The 17081-nt window shown below is 40.4% G+C and overlaps 1 protein-coding gene and 1 long non-coding RNA gene across 2 annotated transcripts in view; one reads left to right on the forward strand and one right to left on the reverse strand.

The window, feature by feature from the left end:
* Positions 1–901: 901 nt before the first annotated feature.
* Positions 902–7504, reverse strand: LOC138768999 (uncharacterized). Its single transcript, XR_011359194.1, has 3 exons — positions 7268–7504; positions 1424–1493; positions 902–1288 (listed from the first exon to the last, which is right to left on the reverse strand). It is a non-coding gene; the product is annotated as an uncharacterized lncRNA (long non-coding RNA).
* Positions 7505–7553: 49 nt separating this feature from the next.
* The window catches only part of ACP5 (acid phosphatase 5, tartrate resistant), a 79221-nt gene continuing 69693 nt past the window's right edge, over positions 7554–17081 (forward strand). The window contains exon 1 of the mRNA XM_069947130.1: positions 7554–7632. The gene's annotated coding sequence lies outside the window, so the exon portion shown is untranslated. The remainder of the gene's footprint in view (positions 7633–17081) is intronic.

Raw genomic sequence — 17081 nt, forward strand, 5'->3', positions numbered from 1 at the left:
GAAGTAATATTGAATATGCCTGTTTATTGATGAATGTCTAAAAGTAATGCTGTAAGAAAGTGCACACATTTCTATTGAAAACTATGGTAAAGTCATTGGCAATGTAGTTGTCCAGGACAAACTTTTCTAGAAGTGCTGCCAAAAAAAAAAAACAGGACCCATATTGTATTAAAAAAAAACGTATACTTGCCTCCCCTGATCCCTCACAGCTGCTCCCTCACACTTCTTCCAGCTTCTAAAAATGTGCGGACCCTGAAGAAGCTGTTCACTATGCCAATCACTGGCCACAGTGGAGACTCACCTCAGCCAGTGAAAGCCAGGGTAGACACTTCATTGGAAGCCGAAGGCAGAGAAGAATAGGAACTTGGCAACATCATGATGACAGCCGCAGAGGATTAGGGCAGGTAAGGGGCATTTCTGAGGAAGGTTTGTCCCCAGATAACCCAATTGACAGGGATCTAGAAAGCTATTTGGAAACAATTTAAGTATACGTGGAAATCTGGGTTAATTTTTACTGTAATGAAATTTTATGTCATACTGGAAACACGTATACATTTACAAAAAAACAATTTTTGCAGCTCCAACAGAATCCAATTGTTTGATCACTTTATAAACATGATATTAGACATCTTGTATTGATCCTGTGCTCCAGTCTGTGTTATACTCTAGAGCTATATTCACAATTCTTTTTGCATTTGCTATGCTTAATTTAGAGGGGTATGGCCATATACAAGATAAGGCATTACAAGCAGATAAGTTAGCGTCTCACTGTGGGAAGCACCACTGATCCTGAGAATAGGGACAAAATTGTCCTTGGAATGAATGGTGCGCACAAATTTGTCCCTGTTCTTGGGATCCCAGTGGTCAGACCCCACCAATCAGCTTCTTCTGATGACTAATCTTTTTGTACTTACAACCATCACACTTGTAAATGACTATAAACTAGAAGACCGCAGGGTTCCGTTCCCAAAGGAGGGGGGGGGGGTGCACATTGTTGGTGCGACTGTTATTACCATTATTGTCTGCAGTACATCCCTTGTTTACACTGCTGGGAAACAATCATTTGTACTGCCACTGCAGCCAATCACTGGCCTAAGCAGTCATGTGCAAAAGCAAGAAGAGATGGAGGGCAATCGACAACATTACAGTCTCTCTGACTGTCAGGGTATGTTTCATTGTGCAGCACATACCTTCTCTTGAGAGTCCAAGGCCCACATGTGAAGGTCATGGACTTTCCAAGGACATGTGAAGGACTTTTCCAGCGTGCTGCCTTTAGCCATTGTCATAACTGGAAGTCAAAATCACAGTTAACATAACATACTGTTAGGTATATTTCATTCCCACCTTTTATTTACATTTTTTTCTCCATATTATTACTTCAGTTCTTATAGAACAGCTTTGATGAATTGAAGACTTGACCTACCAAGTAATGCTGGCTAAGTGTTCAGTTACCACACTTGTGTTCTTTCATCACTGCTATCACTGTTCTGTATCTAAAACAAACAGCAAAAATATCTTTACTTCCAAAATAGTTACACATGTGGCTTTATAAATACCTTCGCATTTACATTTGACACTTTCAATTTAAAGAAGCACTCCCCCCAAATTGTATTATCCCCCCCCCCCTCAAGCTACAGGCTGGCATGTACTGTCACCCATGATGATCGATTCCCCACAGTGTAGCTTCATTCTAGTGCTGACTCTGTTCAAATCACGCTGGTGCCCACGTGACCTCTTCTCCGCCTGTCCCACATCTTCAAAGGCCAGTAGTAAAGAGTCCAGCGCTGGACTCTCCGTCACTCTCTATGAGCGTTGGACTCATCCGTGAGATCTCCGTGACCCGACCAGATTCAGAAGCGGGACCCGGCGGGATCAGGTGAGTATAGGGGGCTGTAGCGGGGGGTCGGGAGCCTGTCACCCCGGCACGGGGGGGTTAAAGGTTCCCTTTAAAAGCACAGGACAATCAAAGGGGTCAAAAGAGGTGTGATGTCATTTGAACGGCGTCATGGCACCGGAATAACGATGTACTGCGGAGTGTTTGTTTAACTAATACTGTGCATTCAAATACTAGCATGTATGTGAGTGACAACAGACATAACAGGAGACTGAGATAAAGAGGTTGTCCATTGGTATAAAATAAAAATAAAAAAGGGTCAGACTGGGTATAGGATATGCCATACATGTTCAAAATATATAACTCTCAGAGATACACCTATCTTTAGATAGAGGGCTCCCCGGCCTGTTTGTCCTGTCTGCGGTTGCCAGAGGTGGTCATGACGCCAAAAACAGCTGAAGCTGGCAAGTTAAACAATTTGCCTAACTCCATTTTACTTTAATGGCAGTTGCCCAAACAGCATAGAGAGTTAGGCTGGGTTTACATATATAAGTTTGCATCAGTTTTTTGTCTAAAAACTGACCACAACTGATGCCAAAAGTGCATCAGTTGCCATCAGTTTTTCTATCCTTCTTTTCATTAAAAACCATCAGTTTCCATTAGTTGCCATCAGTTGTCACAAGTTGCTCTCATCAGTTGACATTTTTTTTCCCAGTATGTTTTCCTGTCATTTTCAATAGGATTTGCGGGGGAGCGCACAGGGGGGGCTATATACTAATTGGGGGAGCTCACAGGGGGCTATATACTACAAGGGGAGAGCGCACAGGGGGCTATATGGGAGGGGGAGAGTGCACAGGGGGGCTATATGGGAGGGCGAGAGCGTACAGGGGGGCTATTTGGGAGGGGGAGAGCGAACATGGGGGGCTATATACTACTAGGGGAGAGCGCACAGGGAAGCTAAATAATACTGGGAGGGCAACAGGGGGGTTATATACTACTGGGGGAGAGCGCACAGGGAAGCTAAATACTACTGGGGGGGCAACAGGGGGGCTATATACTACTGGAAGAGCAACAGGGGGGCTATATACTACTGGGGGAGCAACTGGGGGGCTATAGGGGAGGGGGGGAGCACACAGGGGGAGATATATGTTTATTTTTTCACATTGTGCTTCTACATGCCGGATGCCAGAGCCGAATGGCATGCGTCCTGCCCGGCGAGGCATCCGGCGCTCCATTCCCCTTTAATCACCTTATCATTAGTGTTGACCACACTGACTGTACTGTTCCCGTTGAACAACAATCTCCAACCTGAACGCTCGGCATTTGACTCCTGACAGCTGGAAAAATTTAATAGTATCCTATTGAGTCCTGGAAAATACATGGATACAGCCACAGGCCATAAGCTGTATCCATTTTTTCCTGGCAGCCCTAGGGCGCATCCAACATCTTAAGCCGCCTAGAATCAAATGCTGAGCTTTTGGATTTGAAGATCATTGCTGAACCCTAACAGTTCAGCAAGCGAGCTCAATACTACTCACAATCCCCTTGTGTCATTCCAATTGTGTCAAGGTCCCTACTCATCACTTCCTGGTCCTCATCTTGAAATATGGGAATGCCTGCTCAATTGATCAATGACTATGTGACTTAGTCCTAGTAAGCACTCTAACTGCAGCTGCGGGTTATCAGGTTTACCATAGAGATCATATTAAGGCCATGGTCCCACATGCCAATGAGCTCACACACCCGTGTGTTCACCAACAGCTGCACAATGTAGGAAATGGCCGTATAATTGACACTGTGGTTTAAATCATGTTGTATGTCAATTTCCCAGAATAACTCGCATTATATTCAGTACTATTTTACAAATAAATCAAAACTGTTGTATAACATGATGCACATGGTGAGTAGAGATGATTGAACATCGGAAAATCTTAGGTTCTATAGAACTCGAACCTTGTCCAACCTTCCGCATTTGATTCCCGATGCCTTCCTGCTCCGTGGGGAAGGAAGAGACAGCCCGGGTACCGTGAATCGCCTAAATGTATTGGTGCTAGCATTGACCTTGCCTGTTGCAGCGGGAGGCCAGCCATGTGACAGTCATCTCCCCACTGGGCCCACCCCACAGCGCTGTGGGAAGGGGGCACTATAAATATAAAGCGGTTACGCACATTGGCCCACTACCGGTTGCCATATATTTACATGGGCCCTTAGTTTCTATGAATGCACACAGGTATCATTTCATCAATTCTGCAGTTTTCAAATGGTCCAGTAGATGGCGACACAACAGTCGTGTCTCATAGGTGCAGGTGCTACTACCATAATAGTGTTCTCTGTATCACTAGTATTTGGTTCACTGCATCTTCCCGCAGGCTGTATATGTTATGACAGCACTGAATTTGCTGTGTATGCTATGTAAAATGTTTACTATAATTATTTTAGTAAAGTTTTCCTGCACGGTTAGGCATGAAAAACCATCTTTTACTGACTTTAGGGTTAGAAAATCGACAAAGTTTTTAGATTTTTCACTTTGGAAAGTGACATGAATCTTTGCCGCAGAAGAAGCAACAGCCCTTCCTATATACCTACAAGCGTATACCAGTATCAGGCCTAATGTGTACGCCCCAATTAGGTGAGCATAGATCTGTGCTTCCATGCACACACTTTCCCACAGATAAATGTGCCTGCAAATGCAACACAATTGTGTTTCTTTTTTCTTTACATATACTGTATGTAGTGTCTCTTTGCTGCTCATTTCTGCAAATACTCTCCCATTCAGTTGGACCTTCAAAAGCTGTACTAAAATCAGCATGTAAATCTGCCGTGTGAACAAGATCACACTCTGAAAATGTAGCTAAATACAGTATATCCACAAGCACGGACTTGGTCCCCTGCACTTTTCTGTTATCTCAGTGTGTCATGTGATGAGCTGTCATGCCTTTTTATAAAATGACATCACTCTGCAGCACATGACATCATATTGGGTGCAAACTAAAACAGTATCTCCCATGGTTGCTGCTCGTGGATAGTCACTGACGATATATATTTGAGTAGATATGAACCATGCACAGATATGATACATATAAACAGCTAAACATGGGATAGATAGAAAGATAAATGATAGATAGTAGATAGATGGTAGATAGGTACATAAGGGATAGAAAGATAAATGATGGAGAGATAGAAGATAGATAGGAGATAGATAGATAGGAGATAGATAGGAGATAGATAGATAGATAGGAGACAGATAGGAGATAGATAGATAGATAGATAGATAGATAGATAGATAGATAGATAGGAGATAGATAGATAGATAGATAGATAGATAGATAGATAGGAGATAGATAGATAGATAGATAGATAGATAGATAGGAGATAGATAGATAGATAGGAGATAGATAGATAGATAGATAGATAGATAGATAGATAGATAGATAGATAGTAGATAGATAGAAGATAGATAGATAGGAGATAGATAGATAGATAGATAGATAGATAGATAGATAGATAGATAGATAGATAGGAGATAGATAGATAGATAGATAGATAGATAGATAGATAGGAGATAGATAGATAGATAGATAGATAGATAGATAGGAGATAGATAGATAGATAGGAGATAGATAGATAGATAGATAGATAGATAGATAGATAGATAGATAGATAGATAGTAGATAGATAGAAGATAGATAGATAGGAGATAGATAGATAGATAGATAGATAGATAGATAGATAGATAGTAGATAGATACTGTACATAAGGGATAGAAAGATAGACAGACAGACTGATAGATAGATAGACAGACAGATATAAGATAAATAGATATGAGATAGATAGATACTGTACATAGGGTATAGAAAGATAAATAATGGATGGATAGATAGATAGATAGATAGATAGATAGATAGATAGATAGATAGATAGATAGATAGATAGATATAGGAGATAGATAGATAGATAGATAGATAGATAGATAGATAGATAGATAGATAGGAGATAGATAGATAGATAAATAGGAGATAGATAGATAGATAGGAGATAGATAGATAGAAGATATAGATAGATAGATAGATAGGAGATAGATAGATAGATAGATAGATAGATAGATAGATAGATAGATAGATACTGTACATAAGGGATAGAAAGATAGACAGACAGATATAAGATAAATAGATATGAGATAGATAGATACTGTACATAGGGTATAGAAAGATAAATAATGGATAGATAGATAGATAGATAGATAGATAGATAGATAGATAGATAGGAGATAGATAGAGATAGGAGATAGATAGATAGATAGATAGGAGATAGATAGATAGATAGGAGATAGATAGGAGATAGATAGATAGATAGGAGATAGATAGATAGATAGATAGATAGATAGATAGATAGATAGGAGATAGATAGATAAATAGGAGATAGATAGGAGATATAGATAGATAGATAGATAAATAGATAGATAGGAGATAGATAGATAGATAGATAGAAAGATAGGAGATCGATAGATAGATAGAAGATAGATAGATAGATAGATAGATAGATAGATAGATAGATAGGAGATAGATAGGAGATAGATAGATAGATAGGAGATAGATAGATAGGAGATAGATAGATAGGAGATAGATAGATAGATAGATAGGAGATAGATAGGAGATAGATAGATAGATAGATAGATAGATAGATAGATAGATAGATAGGAGATAGATAGATAGATAGATAGATAGATAGATAGGAGATAGATAGATAGGAGATAGATAGATAGATAGGAGATAGATAAATAGATAGATAGATAGGAGAGAGATAGATAGGAGATAGATAGATAGATAGATAGGAGATAGATAGATAGATAGATAGGAGATAGATAGATAGATAGATAGATAGATAGATAGATAGGAGATAGATAGATAGATAGATAGGAGATAGATAGATAGGAGATAGATAGGAGATAGATAGATAGATAGATAGATAGATAGATAGATAGATAGGAGATAGATAGATAGATAGATAGGAGATAGATAGATAGGAGATAGATAGATAGATAGATAGATAGATAGGAGATAGATAGATAGATAGGAGATAGATAGGAGATAGATAGATAGAGATAGATAGATAGATAGATAGATAGGAGATAGATAGATAGATAGATAGATAGATAGATAGATAGATAGATAGATAGATAGATAGGAGATAGATAGATAGGAGATAGATAGATAGGAGATAGATAGATAGATAAATAGGGACAGACAGACAGGTAGATAAACAGATAGATAGGAGATAGAGTAGGTGATGATGGAGTACACAAATAGTAGATAGATATGTATATTGACCACCCTATATACAACCTGATACACACATCTAATGAAAAAAAAATACAAAATAAAACAGACTGTACACACTGTATAAAGCTTAGCCCCCATCTGACTAGATATCTACCTGACAATATACAGGAATCCTAGGCTGTACTGACTGAACTCTCAAAATGGCAGAGTGAATGAGGTGAAATATAAGGCTTAGCTCTACCATTGCTCTCCTGTCATGAGTCTAAACCTAGACCTGTTCTTATAAGCCTTCACTTCTGCTCCTTAGACCCTGAGACACACGCAGCGTCTTCCCTCTCCTCAGTCCAGTCAGCAGCCTGAGGATACTCTCCCCTCACCACTCCCGGGACACCTCCTAGCCCGCGCGTTATACTAGCAGAGCTCTGATTGGATGCAGTAGCCGTCAATCAACTATTGGCCGTTTTTGGCGGGCTCACAGTCCTGTCAGGCTGCAAGATAGGTTCAATGCGCCATCCTGAGGTAAAAAGAGAGGAAACCAATAGTGATATAGTGAATTATACTACTTTACCTAAAATAGACGTACTTACATGTTTTAGACTGGTTGACAAAGAGGGTTGATAAGTTCTTAAGAAAACTGTGTTTCTTGTCATGTTCTTATTGTAAATGTCCTAATAAACTCTGCACCATGTTCGCTGTTACAGCAGCCAAAAACAAACATCATTCACCATTCTTAACTATATTCCATCACACAACAAAAAAATGTAATGGTACTTTTACACGGAGCGATAATTCGCCCAATCGCACGATTAACGATTTCGAAGTAACAATTTTTCTTTATAACGATCGTTTACACAGAACGATTGCGAATTTTTTGCGAACGACCAACGATGATTTGAGAACATGTTGAAAGATCACGTTTGATCGTTCGCTGCGTTTACACGTACGATTATCGTTTGAAGTCGATCGTTATCGTGCAAATTCAAACGATAATCGTTCCGTGTAAAATGACCATTAGGGGTTGATTTGTTTTGATAAATAAGTCGGGGGCTAGGTTCACACTATGTAACTGTGCGGCTGTATTTTTTATGCGGCTGTAAATGTGCGGATGAAACTCCGGCCGTGGGAAAAAATAGACATGCGGCTCAAAACATACGGTCATTTACTTTGAAATCTGGTTCAACTAAAAATAACAAATAAAATCTTAAGAAAGTGATGCAAACACCTCTGGATGCATCTGGGAAAGCAGGGAAACAGTTTACATGAATCGCTATTACCGGAGTTTGCGATCCTCTGCACTAATGCCGATGTCTCTCGTGGTTAATCTATTAAAATAATAAAACACATTTTCGTTGTAATAAAGTCCCTTTCGTTGTTCAATAATTAAATTTAAACTAATCCATCATTTTGCAATTAAATATACTGTTAAAATAAATATATATATATATATATAAATAAATGTATATTTATATATATATTTATTTTTTGAAAGTATATTTAATTGCACAATGATGGATACGTTAGAATTAAATTATTGAACAACGAAACTGAATTTATTTCATCGAAATTGTGTTTTATTAATTAAATATTAATTAGTACAGGAAACTCCATAAGCCGTTAATTCATATTGCCGGCAAAAGAGCATTCTGTACTAATCATCACTTTACTTTAATGAAAACATCAAATGTTTCTTCTAATTATGTTATCACAATAGCATTATTAGAAGAAACATTTAGAATTATATGTGCGCTCAGCTGATTGGCTGTTCGGCTGAGCGCACGTATAATTAGAGGGTCTGCAGCACAGTGACTTCATTGTGCTGCGGACCAGCGAAGAGGACACATCGGGGTGAGTATACAGCTCTCCCCACCCCCTCCCCAGCACTGCACCCCTCCCAGCAAGGAAGGGGGGTCAGTTAACCCCTTCCTTGCTGGGATGGGTGCATTCTGACATCAGTCTGGCCCCCAAGGGGTTAAGGGGGATGCAATACATCCTCCCTTAACCCCTTGGGGGCCAGACTGTAAGCAGCGATCTGTAAAGATGCTGCATACTGTAAGGTGCACAACACCGCTCACAATGATGGGTGTTGTGCTCCTGTTTGTGTGTTTTTTGTGTGTTTCTCCCTTTTTGTTTTTCAGATATCGGTATCCTGTGGATTACGTCGGATTCCGTGGACTACGTTGATTACCAGCGGTTTTTTTTATGTTTTTTTTTTATAAAATGGTCGATGAGGGGTGTGGGGGTGTTTTTATTTGAATAAAAAAATTTTTTAACTTGTGTCTTGTCTTTATTTCTTTACTTTATAGACTTAGTAGTGGAAGCCGTCTAATAGACGGAATCCATTACTAAGTTGGGGCCTAGTGTTAGCCGGTATAAAATGGCTAACACTAACCCCCTATTATTACCCCAGTAGCCAATGCCACCAGGGGTACTGGGAAGAGCCGGGTGCCAGTGGTCCTGGAGCGTCAAAATTGGCGCTCCTGGACCGGGCGGCAGCAGGCTGGTAAGATTTAGGCTGGGGAGGGCCTAAACCAATGGCTCTTCCCACCCTGGTGTTACCAGGCTGCTGTCGTTTGGTTTTTAACTCGGCTGGTTATAAAAATAGGGGGGACTCTATGCTGGTTTTTTTTAAAATAAATAAATAATTAAAAAAAAAACGCATAGGGTCCCCCCTATTTTTATAACCAGCCGGGTTAAAAACCAAACGACAGCAGCCTGGTAACACCAGGGTGGGAAGAGCCATTGGTTTAGGCCCTCCCCAGCCTAAATCTTACCAGCCTGCTGCCGCCCGGTCCAGGAGCGCCAATTTTGACGCTCCGGGACCACTGGCACCCGGCTCTTCCCAGTACCCCTGGTGGCATTGGGTACTGGGGTAATAATAGGGGGTTAGTGTTAGCCATTTTATACCGGTTAACACTAGGCCCCAACTTAGTAATGGATTCCGTCTATTAGACGGCTTCCACTACTAAGTCTATAAAGTAAAGAAATAAAGACAAGACACAAGTTAAAAAATTTTTTTATTCAAATAAAAACACCCCCACACCCCTCATTGACCATTTTATTAAAAAAAAACATAAAAAAAAACGCTGGTCATCGACGTAGTCCACGGAATCCGACGTAATCCACAGGATACCGATATCTGAAAAACAAAAAGGGAGAAACACACAAAAAACACACAAACAGGAGCACAACACCCATCATTGTCAGCGGTGTTGTGCTCCTTACAGTATGCAGCATCTTTACAGATCGCTGCTTACAGTCTGGCCCCCAAGGGGTTAAGGGAGGATGTATTGCATCCCCCTTAACCCCCTGGGGGCCAGACTGATGTCAGACTGCACCCATCCCAGCAAGGAAGGGGTTAACTGACCCCCCCTTCCTTGCTGGGAGGGGTGCAGTGCTGGGGAGGGGGTGGGGAGAGCTGTATACTCACCCCGATGTGTCCTCTTCGCTGGTCCGCAGCACAATGAAGTCACTGTACTGCGGACCGGCTCTTTATATGTGCGCTCAGCCGATCAGCCAATCAGCTGAGCGCACATATAATTCTAAATGTTTCTTCTAATAATGCTATTGTGATAACATAATTAGAAGAAACTTTTGATGTTTTCATTAAAGTAAAGTGATGATTAGTACAGAATGCTCTATTGCCGGCATATGAATTAACGGCTTATAGAGCTTCCTGTACTAATTAATATTTAATTAATAAAACACATTTTCGATTAAATAAATTCAGTTTCGTTGTTCAATAATATAATTCTAACGTATCCACCATTGTGCAATTAAATATACTTTCAAAAAATAAATATATATATAAATATACATTTATTTATATATATCTATTTATTTTAACAGTATATTTAATTGCAAAATGATGGATTCGTTAGAATTAAATTATTGACCAACGAAAGGGACTTTATTACAAAGAAAATGTGTTTTATTAATTTAATATATTAACTATTAGAGGCATGGGCATTCGGCATCATTGCCGGCTATTTTTGAAGTACTCCGTACGGACCGCCTGTCAATCCTCGGCCGCATGTCCAGCCGCAAACAATGGTCTTGTTCATTTTTTACGGGTCCGTTTACGATCGGGCCGTAGATTCATACATAGTGTGCACTGTGCAGCCGTATATCCTATACTTTCCAGCGTACGCATGAACCACCAAAAATACCGCCGCACAATTACAGCCGCAAATACAGCCGCACAGTTACATAGTCTGAACCTGGCCTAATGGTGCGTTTACACGGAGCGATAATTCGCTCAATCGATCGTTTAACGATTTTGAAGCAACAATTTGGTTTTTATAACGATCAGCGTTTAGACGAATAAATCGTTAGAAAAATCGTTCGAAAATTTGTAAGAAAAACTGTTAATGCGATCGTTTTTAAGATCGCTTAAGCCCATTTTGTACATAGGGTAAATTGGTAAAAGACTGTTCACACAAAGCGATCTGCGAATTTTCAGCAAACGACGATTCAATAACATGTTGAAAGATCTAAATGCGATCGTTTATGCGAAAATTCGAACGATAATCGTTCCGTGTAAACGCAGGATAAGTTCACACTTGTATTGGGGCAGAGTCTGTTCAGTGCTACAAAAAGGGGCCCAGATGGATCCTTTGAGATCCCATCGACTTCAAGGGATCCCTCCTGTCTTCTGTTTATGTATTTTACAGGATTTTAGCAGACAAATAAAAAAATGACTGCTTATGTCCCCTTAGATCCTGCAAAAGAAACAGGCCTTTTACATAATAAAAAGGTGTACGATCATAATGAAAAGGTGTACGAGGTGTATATATATATATATATATATATATATATATATATATATATATATATATATATATTTATTTATTTTTTTATTTTTTTTACTGCTAAACGAATGCATTTATCACACCATTTTCGCTGTTTTTAAGCATTTTACAGCGGTTGTGGTGCAAAATTTTTGTGTGGTTTATATTAGCTACTTTTTCAGCCAGATTTATTATGGGCAAATTTTGAGTTTTTGTGCCAATAATTGTGCAGCAGGACTCCAGTCAGATCCTGGCTTAGTTTTTTTTATAGCCAAACTGTGTTAGCCAAAAAAAAAAAGTGTGCAAAAATTGTGCAAGATTTATCAAGGACTGTTCGCCTAATGATAAACTAGTGCAAAAAAAATGCAATTAAAAAATGCCCCCCTTTGTGTATAAAAAGATGTTTGCTCAAACATCCACTTTTAATTTCTCATATTGCATTAGACTTTTGGGGGAATATTAAGAATCATGGGCATTGTACTGAATCCAACAGTCATTTAGAACATGAAACTGTAGATGGCGCCACATGCACTATTATTACTTACTGATAAAGTTATACAGTAACATCCCAAATAGAAGAGCTCCAGAACTCAGTGTGGACAAATGCTGGGTAAAAGCCATTCATTTAATTATTTTTAATACATTTATTATAATGACAATTGTTGTTTGGGCACCTGAGCATCATGGGCAGCTTCTATTTTGTTGGTATGAGCTGTACGTATATTACACACTGATTCATCTTAATAGCTTCCATCCATGGAACTTGACCTGCGGTAAGGATTTTAAAAAGAACCAATAAGCAAGATGGTGCCGATATTGTTTCCTCCAGTACTGTATAGAGCAGTGATCTATAACCAGTGTGCCGTGGCACACTAGTGTGCCGCGACACATGGCCGGGTGTGCCGCGGGGAAAGTTCCCCAAACTATGGTGCCCCTGTGAAACAGGAGAAAATAATGGGGGAGAGAAACCTGGGGATGGGGGAGAAACAGGGGAGAGAAGCAGGGGGGAGAGAAGTTTGGTGGAGAGAAGCACGGGGGAGAGAAGCACAGGAGAGAAGCAGGAGGGGGAGAAGTATGGTGGAGAGAAGCACAGGAGAGAAGTAGGGGGGAGAAGCACAGGGGAGAGAAGAATGGGGGAGAGAAGCACAGGAGAGAAGCAGGGGGGGAGAAGTATGGTGGGGAGAAGAAAACAGGCCCAGGTTTCACACTGAGTTAGTATAAATACATTTTGAATCTATATTATTAACTATATGTATAATATGTACTGTTTTAGTGTCATTTTGTGCCATTTTGGTTGGTGGTGTGCCCCGGGATTTTTTAAGTATAAAAAGTGTGCCGCGGCTCAAAAAAGGTTGAAAATCACTGGTATAGAGCTACTGTGCAGCTTGCAGCACATACTGGTCGTGGCTGCAGCAGTAGCTTTAGCTAACAGAAAAAGTGTCACTGTTGTTTAATTTTTTTGCAGAAATCAATAGTCCAGGTGATTTTAATAAACTTTGTAATTGGGTTTATTGGGCAAATATGCTATTATCTGCATTCAAAAAGACTTTTCCCAGACAGCCCCCCCCCCCCCTCTCCTCTGTCTCATCCACTGCTCATTATCAGGAAATCTCGACTGGTTTACATCAGTCAGGCCCTGTCAGTTCTATGGAGAGGGCAGGGGGGAGGAGGAAGGAGGGAGATTATTCGGTAGCAAAGAACAAAGGATTACACAGCAGGAGCAATGTGAAAGCGCTATTCAGAGGTCAGAGAGGTCAGTGCTGACTTAAGAGCAGATAGCCTGGTGATGTAGCTGTAAATTAACTCTTTGTTGTCCTGTGTCGGTGCCTAATCTCTCTTGACCCCTCCCCTCTTCATAGAGAACAATGAAGACAGGCGGCAGAGCTTCAGACTGCTTTTTCATGATAAAAATGCATTTTTCGGCTAATAAACCCAATTGCAAAGTCTCCTAGTCATCAATTGCAAAGTCTCTTAGACTCTTCCTGTCAGCCCGCAGTATGTAAATGATTGACAGGCAGAGAGATTCGTTAGTGGCCTCTCTGCCTGTCAATCATCTCCGCCCAGATGTCAGTGACAGATTGCAGAGACCCTTCCTCCTTGACACTCGGCTAAGAAATAAAAGATAGTTTAATAATTTTGGAAATTGAAAGCAAAAAAATTCTGTATATAGTCATGGTTATTGATCCACAGGTAAAGTGTTTCTGGGCATCTCATGTCAAACCACAAGGATAATGTACCACAAAAATATGAGTACATTATGCTTGTGGTTTGACAAATGGGCACCAAAATGTGTTACCTATGGATCAATAAACATATAAATATACATTTGGTCAGTGTTGAGAATTTTTTTTGCTTTGAATTTCTGCTGTGTTTCCATACCCTCAAAGTGTTAGGGTCATATATACACCAGCTATAGCCCTCGATATAAAGTGGTTGTAACTTGGCTCAACCCAGCCAGGTGAACTTTGATCCGTCTATTGGGCTACTTTCTAATATTAATACAGTATCACCCTCTGAGGCGCTCTTCCACCAGTTTGCTCTAATTTCTATACAGTGAAGCTGGGCCTACCTTTTAAAGGGGTTGTCCAGTTCTAATTTATCATGCTGCTGGGGTTCCAGGGAGCATAACAAACATGTATACTTACCCATCCCGCTTCCCTGCTGCTGCTTGGTGTCTTCTGCCATCCTCTTCTTCAAAACTTCCACTGGCGTGCCGTGCAGACAGGAAATGACTGCTAGGCATAAACAGACATTGGGCAGTCTGGAAAGGGAGAGGGAAGGGTGGTAAGGGAGAGGGAAGGGTAAGTATAAAGAGTATGATGTCCCCTGCAGCCCTAGCAGCATGATAAATTATCAGTTATGACTGGACAACTCCTTTAAGAGCTATGACCACCATCACCAGGATACATTCTGATGAGTGCCGTGTACAGTCAAGGCAATTGCACTCGAATAAAAGGCTGGTGCTCCTACTCACGTGTGTGAACACACAGCTCATTTCTTTAAGTGCCCGTTCACACTGAGTAAAACAGGTGGAAATTCCAGGTGGAAACCCTGCCACGAATTCCGCTTGGAATCCTGCCTGCCTTAGTGTCTCAATGTAATGTGTTGCCTGCCTCCGCTCTCCACTCAAAGAATTGACATGTCAATTCTTTGAGTGAAGAGCGGAGCTGCGCAACACCTTACATTGAGACACTGAGGCAGATGGGATTCCGAGCAGAGTCTGCGGCGGGGATTCCGCTTGGAATTTCCTCCTGTTATACTGAGTGTAAACATACCCTTACACAGGGGGGCTGTATCAGTATTGTGGCTAAAGGACATTGTACGCGATCAGGTTGCATTGCAGTTGAATTGTGGTTTCCAATAGAAAGTAATGGAAGGATTTTATTGCAGTATTGGAAACTGCAATGCAACTAATCATTTGTTTTCACCCTAATGGAAACAGAATGGCAGGATTGCAATGGGCAAAAAAAAATATATTACTGAGTAATGTAAAAACGTTGCCTGTTCAGATGGATGTAGATTTCAGTGGCACCGTCCTGATAGGAAGATTGGAATTGGGCACAAACAGTATGAATCACTAGTAAAGCTAATGTACTGTAAGTAGTGCATCTCCTCATGTTAGCTGTTTACACATGGCAGACGGACACTTTCAGCAGCCCATGCACCATCCTCAAGGGTCATATAGTCGTGTATAAGTTCCAGATTTTCCTTGTTCCACAGCATTTACAGCCTCCAGATGTTAATCCTATAGACAAGTCTTGGACAAAGTAGTCCAGACTGTTATGAGCGAGAAGTGATCCTGTCTGCATGGGTCAATATTCCTGCAGAATTTCAGTTCCTAGTGCAATCTATATAAATTATGATTTGCTGCTGTACTGAACGTCAAAGAAAGTCTAATGCCATACTAGTCTAATGCCTATTCAGTTCATGTGTCTCCATGGTAACAGACAACAAACAAACCCCATGTTGTCTGACACTACAGTCTCTACCATCTGTTATGTGAACATATCCTTACATAACATAACACAAGCCTCTGCTGTATTGTACCCTCATATAATTCATATTGTGTATCTTGATCATTCCACCAAATTACTATAGGATAACAGTGATATACCATGTGTACAGTCGCTGTGATTCAAGACTTCATGTCTTCATGTCTCATGTTGTTACGTCACCCTTTTCTTCTCTTGTGAAATGCAAACGTCTAAACCACAAACTTCTGCAATTTAATATTGACACGAAAAGGCCGAGAACACATGCAGATCTCTGTAACTACTCATTTTCCTGAACCCTGAGAAGTACAATCTGCAAAGTGTTGTGTCTCCACGGGTTTTTATAGTTACTGATTTGTTTATATTGTATTTAATTTATATGGAAGTTTAGAAAGGTTAAAGGGGTTTTCAAGGGAAAAAAAAAAAAACAATTGATAGCCTATCCACAGGAGGTACTGCAATATTATACATGGTACTGCAGTCACAGCCATTACTCAGTTGACTATATTAATCTAACCATGATATAAGCAGGTCTTCATCAGATTGTAGACTATATACCAGGCCATCCTTCTTCCCGTACAGGTGGCAGGGCCTATAGCCCCCTTTTGTTTGGCCAACAGATACCTCTTCCAGGTCTTTCATATATTGATATATTCAGGTAAGTAAAGTGTTTTTATGTTTCTGAATGGGGAAAGGTGGGGTACACTGCTGCAGTTAAAATCCAACATACCCGATCCCCATAAAAGATTTTTGTGGGAAACGTTCCAGTATAACTCTATTTCCAGTTAAATGTCAAATGGGTGGTCCTGCTCAGTGATTGACAGCTCTCTGTGTAAATATATAGCCATGGATACCTGTCAATCACTGGGTAGGTTTATATGAATAAATATCAATTTATCCTGGACCTTTTGCCACGCAAAACTATATATCAGTCTGCTCTTTAAGGGCCAGTTCACATGGAGCAAAAGTGGCCAAATTCCGTGTCAGAACTCAGAAGGTCCGCTGTGTAATCCTGCCTGTTTTAGTGTGACACTATTTCTGTATGGGGGGGGGGGGGCTCGCACCCCTCTGCTTCCATGTCAATTCTTTGAGCAGAGAGCTGCGGAGATCAGAGGTGCGCGAGCCCTCCCATAGTGTCACACTGAAGCAGGTGGGATTCCGCAGCAATTCCACCACTTTTGCTTCATGT

Source organism: Dendropsophus ebraccatus, chromosome 1 (assembly GCF_027789765.1).
Source record: "Dendropsophus ebraccatus isolate aDenEbr1 chromosome 1, aDenEbr1.pat, whole genome shotgun sequence".
NCBI classification, from domain to species: Eukaryota; Metazoa; Chordata; class Amphibia; order Anura; family Hylidae; genus Dendropsophus; species Dendropsophus ebraccatus.